The sequence below is a fragment of the Saimiri boliviensis genome, chromosome 7 (genome assembly GCF_048565385.1).
Source record: "Saimiri boliviensis isolate mSaiBol1 chromosome 7, mSaiBol1.pri, whole genome shotgun sequence".
NCBI lineage: Eukaryota > Metazoa > Chordata > Mammalia > Primates > Cebidae > Saimiri > Saimiri boliviensis.
Genome location: NC_133455.1, coordinates 40,164,504 through 40,183,054, shown reverse-complemented (window position 1 = coordinate 40,183,054; position 18,551 = coordinate 40,164,504). Strand labels below are relative to the sequence as shown.

General features: G+C 39.0%; 1 protein-coding gene and 1 long non-coding RNA gene across 4 annotated transcripts in view; one reads left to right on the top strand and one right to left on the bottom strand.

The window, feature by feature from the left end:
• Positions 1-15,034: 15,034 nt before the first annotated feature.
• Positions 15,035-18,551, bottom strand: part of LOC141585091 (uncharacterized) — a 50,970-nt gene continuing 47,453 nt past the window's right edge. Inside the window, exon 3 of the long non-coding RNA XR_012518381.1 lies at positions 15,035-16,452. This is a non-coding gene — a long non-coding RNA (uncharacterized LOC141585091). The remainder of the gene's footprint in view (positions 16,453-18,551) is intronic.
• PLEKHG7 (pleckstrin homology and RhoGEF domain containing G7) overlaps positions 15,800-18,551 on the top strand; it is a 65,672-nt gene continuing 62,920 nt past the window's right edge. For all 3 annotated transcript variants that reach the window (XM_010338488.3, XM_010338486.3, XM_074402436.1), the window contains exon 1: positions 15,800-15,956. The gene's annotated coding sequence lies outside the window, so the exon portion shown is untranslated. The remainder of the gene's footprint in view (positions 15,957-18,551) is intronic.

The window sequence follows — 18,551 nt, the reverse complement described above, 5'->3', positions numbered from 1 at the left end:
ATAAACTTACAAATAGAGACATTTCCCTAGAAAGATGATTGTTTAACATTTCCTGGACCACCTCCAGAAACAGGTAATCACATGTTTCTCTGAGCTACTTTTATTTATTACTACTTTTGGGTTTAAATTTTAAATCTTTTTCTTTTCTTTTTTTTTTTTTTTTTTTTTTTTTGAGATGAAGTCTTGCTCTGTCACCCAGCACCCAGGCTGCAGTGGCACAATCTTGGCTCACTGCAACATCCACCTCCTGGGTTCAAGCAATTTTTCTGCTTTAGTCACCCAAGCAGCTGGGACCACAGGCATGTGCCACCATGCCCAGCTAATTCTTTTGTATTTTTTTTTTTTTTGAGACAGTTTCACTCTTGTTACCCAGGCTGGAGTGCAATGGCGTGATCTCAGCTCACCGCAACCTCCGCCTCCTGGGTTCAGGCAATTCTCCTGCCTCAGCCTCCTGAGTAGCTGGGATTACAGGCACGCACCACCATGCCCAGCTAATTTTTTGTATTTTTAGTAGAGACGGGGTTTCACCATGTTGACCAGGATGGTCTCGATCTCTCGACCTCGTGATCCACCCGCCTCAGCCTCCCAAAGTGCTGGGATTACAGGCTTGAGCCACCGCGCCCGGCCTATTCTTTTGTATTTTTAATGGAGATGGGGTTTCACAATTTTGGCTAGGCTAGTCTCAAACTCCTGACCCCAGGTGATCTGCCCACCTCGGCCTCTCAAAGTGCTGGGATTACAAGTGTGAGCCACTGCGCCTGGCCTAAATGCTAAATCTGATGCTTATTATGTTGGTTATCATACCACCTCTATTTGCATATCTTTCACTCTCAGTCTGGAACTTCTTGAGCTTAGGGACTGTGTCTTAATCATCTTTTTGCCACTTCAGTTTTGTACGGAGTAAGAATTCTATGAACAATAGTGGTTATTATTGTTGTCATTGTCATCATTGTTATTTAAGTGGTTGTTAAACTAAACTGGTAGGTTAGTACATTAACTTTAGGGCAACATTACCTCCAACATAGACTCTTGGCAGATAGGCAAAATATAAACCAAGCCTGTTTTAAGTTGGCTTTTTAGTATATAAAAAAGCCAATTCAAATTACACTGGTATATTTTAGGGGCTCGATTTCATTACGTATTGTAGCTAATAAGCCAAGTGTCAGACTCAGAACAAACTATGGAAAATTTGTTGGAGCCAAATCTCAGTGATAATTAAAGAAGAATTAAAACCGATTTGATAAAATTAAGATATTGTATAACCACACATTCATTTTTCTCTCCCATGCCAAAGTCCAGTTTTTTTTTTTTATAATTTTTTTAAGCCCTACATGGACTAAAAAGGGACTTACACAGACTGGATACTCAGGCAAGTCTCTGGAACTGATTAAATGGTCCCTCTTCTTCATGCTCTGTTGACCTTGTCATTCAAACTTCCACAAATGATGTAAAATCCTTTTAAAATATTCAAAGACATACGTTTTAGGGACAAATTTTTGGCACTAAGGCCCTTGGTATCACAGATAATGCTTATAACTTTTGGGATATCTTCTTGTGGCCTGAAAGAGGTAAAAATGAGGATTCCTGAAACATTAATTTATAAAGAAACAAATTACAAAACACAAATGATGGTGTCATCTTCCTTAGCATTACTTCGAGTGCCTTCATAACAAAGTCTTGTCCAGCAATGGGTTTTAGAAAGAGCACTGAACTAGGAGTCACAATTGCTGGGTTTTAAGGCAAGCATCGCACTAGAAGCAAAATTATCTTGGGCAAATTGTTTAATCTTTCTTGGTTTCAGTAACTGAAAAATGAGGGGATTTGATGGATGCTTCCTTGTTTTCCCCCAGTTTTTAATTCTCTGACATCTGTGTAGCCTAAGAGATTAGTTCCCTTGATAAACTTATGCCAAGAGGAGCAGATATTGTCACCTTCACCTTTTCAGTGATTTTTCTCTGTTCTCTTCTAGTTAGAAATTTCTGATACTGATTTTCCTGCAGGCAGAGAACTGTGAGAAAGGAAAGAAACATTCATGGGAGTTTTGACCAAAGGCATCTCGAAACTAAAATATGAAAGTATGAGAAAAATACATAGATAATGAGCCTAGAATAACATACTCATGAAGCTTCTAATAAGACAATTCCATCCAAAAAACAATGAAGTAAAAACACATTTCAGAATCAAGAAAAATATGTAGAAACAATGAGCGAAGGATGTTTCTATTTCCCTATTCTCTGTGTAATGCTTATATCAGGAAAGAATCATTAAATCTAACAGCAAATTTAGCAAAGTTAGCCTTACTATATGGATACCCTGAATTAAAATTGTTTTTAAATCTTTTCTACAAAACTCAAAAATACATAGCTCCAACTGATAAGAAAGTATGATGAAAATCAAACTGATGATTAAACATTGAGCCTTAAATATTTTGAAATACAATCAATTGGGGAAATAAAGGAGCTCATTTGAAATGATACCAGCAATAAATAATATAAAGCATCTGTGCCAACAAATGCCGTGACATTATTCATATGTTCTTCACTGTATGTCCTTAAGTGAGAGTTGTATGTGATAGTAAATGGTCATTGTAGCACATCTGCTTCTCTGTATGGACAGGTGTGTTATGTATGCCAGAAGCATCTGTATGCCTTCTAACTTATAACTACTAGTATCCTTCTCTTGACAAGTGTTTATAGTATAATAACTAAGCATAACAGACATCATAAAGACCTGGTTCAAGCTATACCTCTTTCATTTTTTTATTTGAACAATGCACTTTACCTCTTGAAACTTAAATTTCTGTATCATAAGACAAGGATATAGTAATACCATCCTTACAGAGTTATAAAGAAAGGGCTTAGAACATTGCCTAAAATATAGTACATGCTCAATAAATTATTTTCATCTTGTTTTATAACCTGCAGTGTGCATGGTCCTGGGGATTTCAAAAGGTGCCAAAAAGTAATTTGCATATCCCTTTGTGTGTTAAGTTCCAAATGACTTAGAGGGTTTTAAGAATGTTGACTCTTCATGAATTCAAAGCGTTGGTGGAAGCTGCTATGTGTTATAGGTGTGAAACATCCCTTTCCTTGAGGTAGGAAATCAGAGGTAGCAGCAAGCCATCATTCCAACTGCAACTCTAGAAAAAATTAAAATACTTTCCTATGTGGAGTGAGATTTTTAGCTATTATGTTCCCTGGAGACACAGGGTAATTCTGGTAGGAACTGAGGACTGGCTTGGCATAGGTAGTGGTTCACTGCTAGGAACAAGAGAAACTAGCACAGCTTTTGATAGCTGCATGGGCTGACATGAGAAGTAAAATCTAGAGGAGACCCAAATGCATGGCTATTTTTCCCAGAAGGCCGCTTCTGAGTGCTGAGGCAGTAGGAGGCAAGAGTGGGCTGAGAAGACAGAATGAACTTTCCCACAGTCTCATAGTGCTTAGGCAACAAAATCCCACTAAAAGTGCACTGTAACAAGCATGCCACAGATCTCATCCTTGAGCCATTTGACCACAGAGATGGACTGAATATAATTAAAGCTGTTATCCAATCCTGAAACTGATAAAAATCTGATTCGACTGCGAGGATTAACACTTACACCTAGTTACCAAACAGAAATGGCTAAGAGCCCCTGAAAAAAATAATATCACTTATTTATATACAATGTGTGTGTAGCACTCAATCAAAATAAGCATGAAAAAGTGGCTAGTAATCAAGAGAAAAAACAGACAATAGAACTGGGCCCAAATGCAATCCAGGTATTGGCATTAGCAGATAAAAACATTTAAGGAAATATAATAAATATTCTCAAAAAAATTGGAAAAAGGTGAGAAAAATGAATGAGAACATAAAGACTTTCAACATAGAATTATAATCTACTCAAAAAACACATTAAAATGGATAGGCTAGAACTGAGCAAATAAAATATCTGAAATTAAAAACTTGATAGATTTAATAGTAGACTATAAGTCAAAGACAGAATTAAAAAATAAAAGATAGGCCTATGAAAAAGTTTCAGACTGAAGATTTAAAATGAATTTAAAGATGGGGAAGGGAAATACAGAAAGAATAGAACAGAGTATAATAGATATGTATGATACATAATTGAAGTCTGAGAAAGAGATAGAGAAAATGGAACATGACCAATACTGGCAACAAACAATTGCAAAATATCATCTGATTCTTCTCCTTTGTTTTTAATGTTGTTCATTGTGTGAATTACATTACTTTTTTAATGTTAAAGCAACATTGTATTCATAGAATAGGCCCCACTGCAGTAGTCAACGACTCTCCAGTCTCCAGCCCAACTCTTTCCTCTTGCAGTTCTTTCCCTAGGTCAACACACTGGAGCTACCATCCCTCAGCTGTTTCCCAAGCTGGGGTCCCTCATCATTCAATATGGGCCTCCCCATCCTATTACTGCCTCTCTGATAACCTGAAAACCAGGGGCTTGGCCACACTCACTAGGTATCCTCTGTAAGAAGTAGAATTTTTCTGTCATCATGTTACTGCTGTGGGACGTGGTCTTTCGAATACCTACCTACAAAGCAGCTCTTCATTTTCAGACATCCCTAAGTATTACAAATTTTTATTTATTTAAGGCTAAAATCTGCTTATCTCTAGATTACAATCTAATTTGGGGCTAAAGCTATTCAGAATAAGCCTATTACTTTAAATTCTTTTCTAATGAATTAATTTATTGTTATTGATACATAATAGCTTTGCATATTTTTGCAATATATGTGATAATCAATACATTCATATAATTAAGTCAGTGTAATTGGAATGTCTATCACCTTAAACACTTTTCTTTATGCTAGGGACATTCAAATTATTCTCTTCTAGCTATTTTTAAATGTACAATTGATTTACATTTACTATAGTTACACTACTGATCTATCAAACACCAAGGTTTATTTTTTCTATCTAAGTGTACATTTGTACCTACTAACTATACATGACAATTTTTTCAATATGGGAAGATAATTCCCAAATACCCCCAGTTTTCTCCTACATAAGTTAAATATCTCAACTTCTATTGACTTTATCTTATTTCCATATTAACTGGGACTCTTTTGGTTACTAGTGACAAAAACTTAGCTAACACAGGCTTTGGAAGGGAGGGTCTAGAACATAACTGGGAAATTTAAGGGATTAGAACTGTCTTTGGGCATCCACATGCTTTGCTTTTCTAGAGCTGACTTCACTTTGGAGCATGTGCTCCTGAGTGGTAACTGTATTACCTGTGAAGGCTCTGCCATGCCCTGGAGACATCTGTTGGTGATCAACATTGGGCTCCTCATTACTTATGCAGATTTCTGAAGCTGGCTTGAATTTCTCTCCAGAAAATGGGGTTTTCATTTCTCTCTCATTGCAAGGCTGCGAATTTTCTACATGACTGGGGAGGCCCCAGGAAACTTACAATCATGGTGGAAGGCACCTCTTCACAGGAGGGCAGGAGAGAAATTGAATGCCCAGTAAAGAAGGAAGCCCCTTATAAAACCATCAGATTTCATGAGAACTAACTCACCATCACAAGAACATGATAGGGGAAACTGCTCTCATGATTCAATTACCTCCACCTGGTGCCTCTCACTACATGTGGGGACATAGGAACTATAATTCATGATGAGATTTGGGTAGGGACACAGCCAAATCATATCAGTAACAAACATGACAACAAACAAATCCCAGTTGACATAGTCTTTACAGCATGTAAACAAAGAGCAAAGATCACCTGCTTCTTTGAATGCCAGCGAAAGTCTTGATTGGCCCAGCTTATGATGGCCTATCAACTGCCAACCAATCACATGCAGATAGAATGATAAACTGTTCTGATTGAGCAGAACTGGTTTGGGGGAAAGGAAAAGGAAAATTAGCCCTACCCAAACCAAGGGGAAAAAAATCCAACCACCGGGAGGAGTGGAGGAAAACCACTCTAGTTTAGCAATGTCCTACTATAGATTAGATGACAATGCTAACAATACAGCCATGATTACATAATTGTAATTCGATAGTCTGTAGCTCTTAAATGTTATGTATATTCAATGACACTGAAGAATGCCCATGATATATTGTTAAATGAAAAAAAATTCCACAATGGTATATAAACTATTTTGCCATTTTAATAAATAATACTCTTGATAGCCTGCACTCCACACTTACCCTCACGAGCCTCTTTGAAATATAGGTGGTCCATCCTAACCTACCTAAACTCATTTTGGCCCACATTTTCTCATCTTGCCCTGAAAGATAGCAGGAGAGTTATTTGTTAGATACAACGTTAAAGCGTCCTACATGTGAAAAAAAATTATCTTTATCTATGAAAGGCAGAAAATAATAATATAAGATGGTTTTTCAGACAGTGCAAAATGGATCCATAGAATCCTTACTAAGTTAATTTGACTGATCCTAAGAGCTGTGACATCTTTAACCATACACAAAGGGCTCTTCCCGCATTAAGCAAAATGTGTAGCAATCAAACACAGCAACATCTGCCAAAAGAAATAAAACCAATAAATTGCAAGTGATTGTTTATCTAATGTGATATAATCAGCCATGCACACAGATCATTCCCCAATAAATGCTCTCACCATGCATGGAATATGAAGCATAAATCAATTTCTGATTACTATAATCCTTTAAACAATAATCTGAGAAATATTTCTGTCAGAAAACAAGCAATAAAATCAGATAAAGTGCTCTGCGGTCACAAAAGTTTAAAGATAACTCTGTCTTTATACAATGACCGTAGGTTGTATAGGAAATAGAAAATAATAGGCATTGCATTTTGAAAAACCTTTACATTCATCGCATTATTTGTATAAAATGTGACAGTAATTTGATCCTTCTCATGGAGTTCCCTTGCTTAAGAAAACTTCATTTGAGAAAATTGAATCAACCTTCCTTTCATTTAGAAATAATTCTTGCTTTATGTAACAAGCCACGTTTTCTTTCTTCTCTCTCCACTTTTTACCATCCTCAGGAGCATTTTCAGAAGAACAGAAGGTTTATGGCTCTCGGTTTCCAGGTTCCTGCTGTTTCTGTTTATTCACCACCTGAAGTCTTAATTCTCTGTGTGTAACCCTGCAATTGACTACTGCAGAGATAATTTTGACATAATCATGCTAGAATTATGACTCTGGGACAAGGATCACGGGAAAGTGGATTAAGTCTTACAATGGGTCCTAAATCACGAAGAAGAACCAGCAATAAGATAATTTTCAGCCTGATTATCTGTTCTATCTTTACTACATTTAAAAATAAAATCCACAGGCTTACTTTTCCCTCATTGGTTCTTAAACTCATTTCCAAGGCTGTTTCTGCAGTTATTAACTTCTTCACATCTAGAATTCTGACAAGGGAACCACTTTAGAAATGTCAGAACTAAAAGTTGGTTGAGTTGAGCTGAGTGAAATGTACCAGGTAATCAGCAGCTGCTTGGGACTCTGGCACAACTCAGAAATGAGTTTCACACCTAAATCCCACCTCCTCACTTTCCGAGGTAGACGATCTGCTGCTGGTTCAGCCAACATCAAAACAAATTCATCCTTGTAAGTCTAAGCATTACTGTGAGCCCCTATTGATTATCAAAGCAAAATTCAAAGCAGCCCACACTAAAATTAAACAGAAGAAATAAACCCCACAGTGCCTCTGCTGGGTCTTGGCAAACAGACGGGCTGAGGCAGAGCCAGAGGCAGCCTTAGGAATTGTGAAACCTCAGCTGTGCCTGCTTCCTGAATTTCTATGATGCACAGTTGCTTGGTTTACTTTCACTTTTCCACACTAGCTTTTATCCATCAGAAACACTTAAAGCCATTGTCAGGCCAATCTGATGTCAAAAACAGAGTCAAAGAAAGGCACAGTGCTTGAAGTTGGGACATAGCTTAGCCTAGCTACATGTTAATTAGAAAAGAAATCTCAATTACTATTAAAAATGACTGTGAGAGACACAGCCTAAGGTTACCTCCAAATCACACTCTTGGGTAACTCCCTCCCCTCAAATGTGGGTGGGTGGAACCTGGGATTTGCTTCTAACCAATCAAATATGGCAAAGGTGATAGGGTATTGCTCCTGTGATTATACTGCATTCTATTTATAAGACTCCATCCTACCAGACTGGAGGGACAAAATGTCCCAGTGGCCTTCAAGAAGCAAGATGTGGTGTGAAATGCCTATGGAGAGGATCACATAGCAGAGAACTGGGGGTAGCTTCTGTGAACTGAGAGCCTCAATTCTACAACCACAAGGACTTGAATTCTTCCAACAACCACATGAGATTGGAAGAGGACCCTGAGTTTCAGAAAGGAATGCAGCCTAGCCAATGCCTTGATTGTAGCCTTCTCACAAGGCCACAATAAAAAACTCAGATAAGCTGTGTCTAGACTCTTCACCCACAAAAACTGTGAGATAATGCATGCTATATGTTAAGCCACTAAATGTACATTTGTTATCCAGTATTAGAAAACTAATACGGTGACCGTCAAAATACTCACATTGGAAACACATCTGCATGACCACTGGAAATCAAGGATTGGTGCTACCTATAATCTAGAAATCTAGAAGAGTTAATTCTTCAGATACAGTCTGATATGATTTGTCTGTGTTCCCAGCAAAATCTCAATTTGAATTGCAGTTCCCATAATCCCCATATATTGTGGTTGGGACTCAATGGAAAGTAATTTAATCATGGGAGCTGTTATCCTCATGCTGTTTTCATGATAGTGAGTGAATTCTCACAAGATCTGGTGGTTCTGCAAGGGGCATTTCCCTCTTTTGCTTGGCACTTCTCCTCGCTGCCAACATGTGAAGAAGGACGTATTTGCTTCCCCTTCCATCATGATTTTAAGTTTCCTGCAGCCTCTCCAGCCATGCTGAACTGTGAGTCAATTAAACCTCTTTCCTTTATAAATTACCCATTCTCAGGTATGCCTTTACTGGCAGTGTGAGAGCAGACCATGGACACAGTCTAAGTGGTCCTGGATCAAAAGAAAATGCTGAAAGCAGACCCTTTCTGAGAGCAATGCCTCTGGAAGGGAGGAAGAGGAACTGATACACTCCCACAGATGCCTCTCTATCTGTGAGAATGCATTTGGCTGTAAGCAAAGAAAGCACGAGTCCACATGGCTTAACAGCAAAGGAAATTTAATGACTTGGGGAAACAAATGCAGAAGAATCTCTTTCTAGAGTTGGAGAAGGACTGATTCAGCTACTCAGGATGTCACTAAAGCCTAGTTTTGTTGTTTTCTTTCTAACTACATTCTGCTTGTCATGGTGTTAGATGTATCCTAAGACTGGCTCCTCCACTCCATAGAGTCAAGGTGTCTGCCAACAGTTCCCACTGCTGGCTGCCTCCTCTTCCACAACCATCAGCAAAGTCTTTGTCGCAGGATTCTCAGAAAAATTGCTGAGAGTTACACTGATTGGACTGGCTTGGTTCACATGCTGATCTCCTAAACCAGTCCTTGCAGCCTGAGGGTCGAAATACACATTTGACTGAGCCAAGGTCTCTGTTCCACCCCTCAAGCTGGGAATGAAAAAAAGCATGAAGAAACACATGGAGCCTTAAATGGAAATCACGACTCTGGAAAGGAGAGTGGGTCACGGGTGCAGGGAGGCTGCTACCAAATGTCTAGTAAAACTCCAGTTCTAAGAGGTGAGTTGGCACTGTTCCCAGACTTAGAAGGCAGGAAGTCATAGGGAACTCATGGAAAGCCCAGCCCTTTGGGTCCTCTCATTTGAACTGTAGCAATGCACAGTGGCTGTGAGGGAGGGCATTAGACATGGCTCCTGGTCACAAGTCTGAAAGCAAACAGAGGGCTGGCCATGCTGAAGAGCCCTTTGTCCCTGAATAAGTGTGACAGCACCCAGCTTATGGGCTGGTTGTGGCTGCAGCTGTGACTCTAGGTCCCTGCCCCTTAAGCTGCAAAATCACTGAGCAAGCAATCAGAACCCAGTGAAGTTCTTTGTTGACCCCAAGTCAACACCAGGCAAGCAAAGATATTCTTCTCTAAGGAATGGCAAATAGAACAACTACTGAGCCTAGTAAAATAGCTTATAGGTCATAAGAAAAAAGCAAAAAAAAAAAAATTCTAAGATGACTCAGTAGAGCTACTTTCTTTGAAACAGTTACTTCAAAAAAAAAAAAAAGGAAAAGTTAGAAATTATCTGATTTGTCATTCTTCGACCTTAATTTTTGGACCACATATAATTGAGTTAATCATAGGCCTCAGTTCATGACATACTAAATAATCCATATTTTTGACATGAATCAAGAACCTACAGTCCGCCACCATAAAAACATTTTGCAATAAAAAAGAATTGCAAGGCCAGGAGTGGTGTCCATATTTGCAATCCCAGCAGTTTGGGAGGTCAAGATGGAACAATCACCTTGGGTCAGGAATTCAAGACCAACCTGACCAACATGGTAAAATCCCATCTCTACTAAAAATACTAAATCAGCTGGTGTGGTGGCACATGCCTATAATCCCAGCTACTTGGGAGGCTGAGGCAGGAGAATCACTTGAACCCAGGAGATAGAGGTTGCAGTGAGCCAAGATGGAACCACTGCTCTCCAGCTTGGGCAACAAGAGCAAAACTCCATCTAAAAAAAGAAAAAAAGAGAATTGCACTGAAATACTCCTATTTATCTTAAAAGTAAAATTGATGTTAAAGTCATTATGGAAACATTTAAAGGCAATTTGGACTATGCAGATGGAAAAAGTAAAACAGCCAAATAGAAAATGGTGTCAATAAATTATCTCTGAGAAGCTGGTATCACTCCTTCTGAAACTATTCCAAACAATCCAAAAAGAGGGAATCTTTCCCAAATCATTTTATGAGACCAACATCATCCTGATACCGAAACCCAGCAGAGACTCAACAAGAAGAGAAAACTTCAGGCCAATATCCATGATGAACACAGATGTAAAAATCTTCAGTAAAATACTGACAAATCAATTGCAACAACACATCAAAAAGCTTATCCATCACAATCAAGTAGGCTTCATCCCGGGGAGGCAAGGCTGGTTCAACATACACAAATTTATAAACGTAATTCACCACATAAACAGAATCAAAGACAAAAACCATATGATTATCTCAATAGACGTAGAGAAGGCCTTCAACAAAATTCAACAGCCCTTTATGCTAAAAACTCTCAATAAACTAGGTATTGGCATCTACAATCATCTGATCTTTGACAAACCTGACCAAAAAAAAAAAAAAAAAAAAAAAGCAATGGGGAAAGGATTCCCTGTTTAATAAATGGTGTTGGAAAAGCTGGCTAGCCATGTGCACAAAGCAGAAACTGAACCCCTTCCTGACACCTTGCATTAAAATTAACTCCAGATGGATTAAAGATTTAAACATAAGACCTAACACCATAAGAACCCTAGAAGAAAACCTAGGCAAAACCATTCAGGACATAGATATAGGCAAGGACTTCATCAATAAAACACAAAAAGCATTGGCAACAAAAGCCAAAATAGACAAATGGGATCTAATTAAACTCCAGAGCTTCTGCACAGCAAAAGAATCATTAGAGTGAACCAGCAACCAATAGAATGGGAAAAATTTTTGCAACCTACCCATCTGACAAAGGGCTGATATCCAGAATTTACAAAGAACTAAAACAGATTTACAAGAAAAAAATGAACAAACCCATTCAAAAGTGGGCAAAGTATATGAACAGACACTTTTCAAAAGAAGACATACATGAGGCCAACAAACACATAAAAAAATGCTCATCATCACTGGTCATTAGAGAAATGTAAATCAAAACTACGTTGAGATATCACCTCACACCAGTTAGAATGGTGATCATTATAAAATCTGTAGACAACAGATGCTGGAGAGGATGTGGAGAACTAGGAACACTTTTACACTGTTGGTGGGAGTGTAAATTAGTTCAACCATTGTGGAAGACAGTGTGGTGATTCCTCAAGGACCTAGAAATAGAAATTTCATTTGACCCAGCAATACCATTACTAGGTATATATCCAAAAGATTATAAATTGTTCTATTATAAAGACACATGCACACTTATGTTCATTGTAGCACTGTTTACAATGGCAAAGACTTGGAATCAACCCAAATGCCCATCAATGATAGACTGGACAGGGAAAATGTGGCACATCTATACCATGGAATACTATGCAGCCATAAAAAATGATGAGTTTGTGTCCTTTGTAGGGACATGGATGAACCTGGAAACCATCATTCTCAGCAAACTGACACAAGAACAGAAAACCAAACACCATATGTTCTCACTCATAGGTGAGTATTGAACAACGAGAACACATGGACACAGGGAGGGGAGCATCACACACTGAGGTCTGTTGGGGGGGACTAGAGGAGGGACAGTGGGCTGCAGGGAGTTGGGGAGGGATAGCATGGGGAGAAAATGCCAGATATAGGTGATGGGAATGGAGGCAGCAAAGCACACTGCTATGTATGTACCTATGCAACAACCCTGCATGTTCTTCACGTGTACCCCAGAACCTAAAGTGCAATTAAAAAAAAAATATATATATATATATATAATTACCCCTAAGGTAAAAGCAATAAAAAAACAAAAATGATGTAGAGAAAAGATAAAATATGAGAGTAAAGAGATAATTTCACTCTGAGGAGTGAAGAAACAGAACTGAGAAAGTGAAGAATGAAATGAAGAGAATGAAGAATGGGAGTGAGGAAACAATCAGTGGAAGAGTGACAGATACCAAATTACACAGAAAGTATTTCTTATTTAGAAAAAAATTTTAAATAATAGAGAATACACACCAGATATTTGGCAAACAGAACCCACCATGACATATGTTAGATAAACATCTCTACCTTCAAATATAAAGAAAAAACTTAAGCCTGAACAACATAGCAAGACCCTATCTCTTTAAAATTTTTAAAATAAGTAATTAGCAGCATTCCTTGTAGTCCCTGTTATGGCGATGCTAAAGCAAAAAGACCACTTGAGTCCAGAAGTTTGAGATCAGCCTTGGTGATATAGCAAGACCTAATCCCAATAAAATTATACATATATATAAATTAATTTCACACTTCAATAAAATATGCACAATGTCACAAAGAAGTAAAAAAAAGGAAAAAATCAAGAGTATGGTACTCACCAAAGAGTAAGTATTCTATTGACCTCCTATTTCAACTACTAACGACTGAAAATCATGCAAAGATCTCTACAGACCTTTAAAGGAAAATACCATGATGCAAGAATTCCATGCCCTGAATATGTGACACCAAAATAAAGTAAGTTTGGGATATGAAACAGCTCAGAATATGTACTGCCTAGAAACTTTTCCTGAATAAATAGCTCAAAAATATTAAAAAATATCAAGATGCATTGATGTTCACCTGATATTCATCTTCTTTGTTTTGATTTGTTTTTGAGAGACAGGGTGTTTCTCTGTGACCCAGGCTATAGTGCAGTGACATGATCATGGCTCACTGAAACTTCAGCCGAAGCAATCTTCCCACTTCAGCCTTCCAAGTAGCTGGGACTACAGGTACGCACCACCACACCCAACTAATTTTTTTATTTTTTGTGGAAGTGGGATTTTAGCATGTTACCCAGGCTGGTCTTGAACTCCTGGCCTCAATCACCTGCCTGCCTTGGCCTCCCAAAGTGCTGGAATTACATGCATCAGCCACCATGCCCAGCTATATTAACAATTGTAAATATGGTACAATTGAATTTTTGTAACCCTAAAGCCTAAAAGGAAGCTCAAATAAATATCATACCTCTTTTCAACAACTAAAAAGGAAATATTTTTTAGGAATTTACCAATTCAAAGCCAGAAACTAAGCAAACTAGGATGTCATCTTTTAGCACAGATGTACTTTTTAAAGCATACGTTTTATTGAAGCAAAGCATACATAAATGTAAAACTACACATAGGCAAAAAACGCTGAGGCAAGCTGTTTCCTCTGCATCTTGGAGAGCACTTCCATCTGTCATTTGAGAAAGGGCCACAGTGAGGTTGCCCAGGGTCTCAAAGTAAAAGCTGACTCTAGGGCTTCCCTTCACCCCCAGAATACCTCCCTATTGCCATCTCCTTGAGGAATCAGAGGAGCTGGCACATTTTTTTCCCTGATAATCCTTTGTGACCTTTCTATAAGACTCTTAATTTCCTTCTTTAAGTTACAACCAGAGGCTGGAAGTTTTTGCACTGGGATCAAATATTCCATTATCATTATGCCCTAGGAGAGACAGTTTTACAATCACATGTGCGTGAGGGGACTGGTAGATAAAGTATGACCTTCCTTCCACAAACTAAAAGCTAAAAGACTTTATTCATATTTTTTTCCTTCCCAAATTGAAGGAATTCATTTCTAGACATCCTTGGCAGGAGCTCAGAACTTTTTTATGCAGGCTCCATGCTGGCAAAATAGATATTTTTTGGTATCCTACTTTTGGCTGAGCCGTGGTAATGTTGGCAATGGTGGTGAGAGCAGGAGATCAAGTCATTTTTCAAAGTTCTAAGTAAATGATGTTCTAGTAAGATCAGTATGAGACAATTAAAGACTAATACAAAGGTTATCACAAGGCCAACATCTATAAGTTAGACCTTTTTTTTTATCTCCCTAAGGGCAGTGGCTTTCAAATTTTAACCCATATAAGAATCACCTGGAAGTCTTGTTAAACACAGGCTTCTGGCTGGGCACAATGGCTCACACCTGTAATCCCAGCACTTCGGGAGGCTGAGGTGGGTGGATCACCTGAGGTCAGGAGTTTAAGAACAGCCTAGCAAATATGGTGAAACCCTGTCACTACTAAAAATACAGAAGTTAGCATGCACCTGTAATCCTGCACCAGGTGTAATCCACCACCTAGTAATCCCAGCTACTCAGGAGGCTACTAGAGTAGCACCTGTAATCCCAGCTACTCAGGAGGCTGAGGTAGGAGAATAGCTTGTACCCTGGAGGCAGAGTTTGCAGTGAGCCGAGATTGCACCACTGCACTCCAACCTGGGTGACAGAGTGAGACCTTGTTTCAAAAAACAAAAAAACAAACAAGCACAGACTTCTGGCCCCATTCCCAGAGTTCCGGGGGTTGGAGAGTATGCAGGGGGAAGATTTTTGCTTTCCAACAAGTTCCCAAATCATACTGATACTGCTGGTCCAGGGACCCTACTTTAAGAACTACCAATCCTCAAGGAACCTTCACAGTAAGTATCTGTAATGAATCCAAGCAATGAAAACTTCAGTGAATTAGACTTCATCAGAATTACTTCGACTTTGTTTTGATAAAGTCTATAGACATTGTTGTTTAATGCTGAATACATATGCATTATCTCCACCTAGGCATCAAATGAATGTTCTTTGAGGTACTGATCTAATGAGAATACTGGTGGATATAAATGTTCTTCCATTTGCATTTTAATTATTTGAGAACTAATGTTCACAAATTTGCTCCCCAGTGCTCTAATCATTTCCTCTATTATTCAATGATTATCAAAGCATGTCATTAATCAAATAGACCAACACAAAATGTTTTATGATGTGAAGAAATAGAGTCTCAAAGAATGTATCTCACAACCTTGGAGAAAACAAATAGAAACTTAGAAGTGCTTCACTGAACCATCAGTGATGATTTATTGAACGCCTCAAGAGGAAGTAAAAAGCTACATTTGCATCATTTCTGTATTTGATCAGCCATTGCTTACCTGACTTGTTCTTAGGCTGCCTAGGATTCCAAACTGGCTTCCCTTTAGGCTTTTTCATAAACAAATCACTGGAAATATCTCTAAGGAGGGGAGAGGCCAGTTCCTCCTTGTGGCTGGTGGCGAGGTTGCTTTCACTCAGCCCAGAGGGCACATTGTTACAGGTGTGGCACTTGTTGCTCGGAGCCCTCCCCTGGCAGCTCACTCTGGTTCTGAGGCTCTGAGGATCGTCAGGACCCACCTGGGCGCGGTTGCCTTCAGGGACAGACCATCTCGCAGGTATTAAAGGCAACATTCGGCGGTTTTCCAGGCTTCTCTCTTGCACTTTCCTTTCGTCCTATTGCTATCAGGTTCCCTTGTTTTGCTGGTCTCTTCAGGTCTCGTTAAAATTAATGAATCATTAATCTACAATGGTTTAACAATTTCTAGTACAATGAGATGGCTTCCCCAACAGAGTGGGTGGGTGTTTGCTGGATTCTCTTGGAAGGTCAAAGGCTGGTGAATTTTCTTTACGATGACCATGTATTGATTTCCTCTTTTAAACATCAAGGAGAAGAGTTAGCATGAAGGGATCTACTGTGAACTTTGATTCTACCGGATCCACTGGGCGTAGTCATTTAGGGAGCAACTCCCAGGAGCCTTGGCCATTATCTCATTTAATTTCTGCAACAAGCCTGTAAGGGAGGTTCTTTGATGCCCTCTTGGTAAATGCTGCACACATGTTGGCAGAGGAGAAGTGGCTTGTCCTAGGTCACACAGCCACTTGGCAATGAGACTGGAAGAGAAACCAGATCCATTTACTCTGGTGCTTGAGTTCTTCCTGCCTCTCTGCAAACCACCTCCCAAAGCCCTGCTGTTTTTAAAGTTTCTCCATTTCCGCAATGAGTCATGCCAGCGGTTACTATTGCCTTGGTTCCAATGTTTAACCCAGTGGCTCATAAATAAGACTTACCTATGTGAATCTTATTGGCCATACATAACTTCCTACCGGCAACTACAACCCTTTGTCTGAAACTACTAGAAAGGAAATCCAAATCTGTAACCTAATCCCTCAAAAGAGGAGAGAGAACGGGCCAAAGGACAGAGGCGAAACCCAAAGACTAAGAAATCTGATCTATTATACAAGTGCCTATGCAAATATACTGAATTCCTTTAACATTGGTGCACCTAGAATTTGGACAGTCTTCTAAAGGAGAAAAATAATGGAATGACCCTGAGTGTATATACACATGAAAGTCCCTACTGATTCAAAATTAGCTGGGTGTGGTGGTGAGCATCTATAGTCCCAGCTACTCAGGAGTTCTGCAGCGGGAGGATTCTGTGAGGCTAGGAGTTTGAGGTTACAGTGTGCTATGATCATGCCACTGCACTCAGCCTAGGCAACAGAGCCAGACCCCATCTCCAAAAAAAAGAAAAGAAAAGAAAAAGAAAGTACCTATAGATTTCATGCTCAACCCAGCATTTGTTGGAAGAATGAAGAACTGGCCTCTCCGTGAAGCAACAATGTACCTTATTTTATCAATGGTCAGGAGGGACCATTTCATGCCTCTCCAGCAATGTTAGTATCAACCTTTAGAGCAGCACCCAGGAATTACCAATCTAAAAGCAAAACTAGTACAGTTTCGCCTTACCTGAACATAAGTTTCCTAAACTGGCATTGCCTTCTTTACTTCACTCTGCAAAAAAGGGTACCTCGTGCATGTTAGTTCTACATGTGAAGTTCTGTAGCAGTTGAGTCCTCAACTCAAAATAAAGCAAATCCAACATGCAGAATTTTAGATTTCTTTTGTGAATAAGAGTTGAACTGACTTTAGTTTGCATCTAAGTTGTTCCTCAAACAACTCACCATCTAAAATCCAGTACCTGTTAGTTTCACTTGGCCTTTAAAAAAAAATTACAGAGATGGAGTCTCACTATGTAGCCCAGGCTGGTCTTGAACTCCTTGGCTCAAGTGATCCACCTTTGCCCCAAAAGTGCTCATATTAGATTCATGAGCCTCTGTGCCTGGCCTTATTTGACCTTAAACAATGTAAGAGTCAGGGAGTAAAATAAGAGATCACAAAGTCCCCAAAATCAATGTCACAACATTGTCATGACTGAGTGTCTCCTCTTTACTGATAGGAATAGATCTAACAGCCTGTAATTCTCTATTCAGAAGGTTGCTGGACTTCTATGACTGACACAGATTAAAAGAAACAAAGAGGAGAGAGTGGTTGCCATTGACAAGTACACAAAGCATAGGGAGAAGTAAGGAATAAAAATTAGGGAGTACATCAGTGTGGGGCCATTTGGTGTGGGAGTGAGTATTTAGATGCTATAAAAACCTTTAACAATTATTGTATTCTCCACAGAACTACAGAAAACATAGTAATAATCACTGTATTTTGACAAAGTATCATGAATAATAGTCAGCAGAATGAGGTCAGGTTATGAGGGAAAGGTTTATTGGTTTTCAGCCTTTTCTATATCAAGTCGAAAATGCAAATAATACACTGTGGAAAAGTTCTACTAAAGCGGTTCCTCAAACAACTCACGAATATTGTCCATCCAATTAAAATCATAAGAAGTAAATTATTAGCCATTCTTAAATTTTGGCGATCCAAATGAGGCCAAAGGGTTTCAGATTGCTGAGTTCTGCTTTAGAATGATAAACTTACTAAAACTATTATTGATAATCTTAGAATATATGGTCAAGTACAAATGTTCCATCCACAAACATCCATGCACAGTCTGAAGTCGCCTTCCACGCCATCTGGGGCACGGAAAAATGGGTCTCTCACCTGTCCCACAGTCTCACGTCTGGTCTGTAAATCATCAAGCATCAACTCTCACGCAACAAGTGATGTGTAAGGATTGATGTTTTCCCACACATAC